This window comes from Coturnix japonica, chromosome 4, assembly GCF_054131305.1.
Source record: "Coturnix japonica strain WE chromosome 4, WE-NBRP24, whole genome shotgun sequence".
Classification (NCBI taxonomy): Eukaryota; Metazoa; Chordata; class Aves; order Galliformes; family Phasianidae; genus Coturnix; species Coturnix japonica.
In genome coordinates, this window is record NC_140666.1 from 43,334,624 (window position 1) to 43,335,691 (window position 1,068).

Sequence of the window (1,068 nt, forward strand, 5' to 3'; positions counted from 1 at the left end):
TGTTCCCACTGCTACAACAGCTGAAATCTCAGATGATGACAAGTAGCAGCTCTGAATTGTTGAAGAATGGAGTGGATTGCACTAAAATACATTTTCTCCCTGAAGACTGCAGCCAAATGACTAGCAAAAATCCGCTAGTTGAAGCCCCTTGCAGTCAACCTTTGCACAAAGCATGCAATCTCTATGCCAGCTATTGCTGACATATTAAAAAGAAAACTGATTTCTTGGATGTGAAAACACAAAGTGTTCCATTTGCTCATTTACATTTTTCCACCAGTATAGAAATCACTGGCTCTAAAAATCATTTGCTGAAAATAATAACGGTACTAAGTGTGAAATAAATGCAAATAAGTAAAAACAAGTCAAAATAGGCATTTTTTTTCAAACATTCAAAGAAAACAAACCACCAGTATTTTACCCATATATAAGTACATCTGTATTTAGGGCTGTATGTTTCAGCAGTCTCTGCTGAATAAGCAAATGGCTCTGCAGAAACCAATTTAAACACTGTAAAGAAAAAGTAGCCCCATTTTAGTTTTATAAGTGTTCTGTGATGCTAATTGCAAATTACAGACTGAAAAGTGAAATTAGAGAGCAACAAGACATATTTCTTTACCCAAAAGAGATCACTATTGCACATCTGTAGGTAACAGAATGATTAAAAGGAAAGCATGCATAAAATGAAAAGACAGTAACAGAGAAGCAGATCAGGAAAGAATTTTAGTAAAAAAGCAACCTTTGTCTTTTGGACACTCAAATAAGCCAGCTAATTAACCTCTGCACAGACAGGGCAAAAAGGCTACTTAAAAAGGATGTGCAATAATAAAACCTAAAGAAAGGCAATATAAAACAAATCTCAACAGAAATGGGAGAAGAATTTATATTCCTCTTGGTGCTCTCCACAGCTCCTGAAAGTGCCTGCTGCTGACAATGAATGAAATGAAAAGGGAGGAGAGAGAACAGAGAGAAAGAGGTGTTGTCTTACCAGCCGATGGAGCTTATCACTCCACTCCCTTCATGACGCTGACAGCTCATAAGCCTATAAAACGTGCCTTAGCTCCCAGTCCC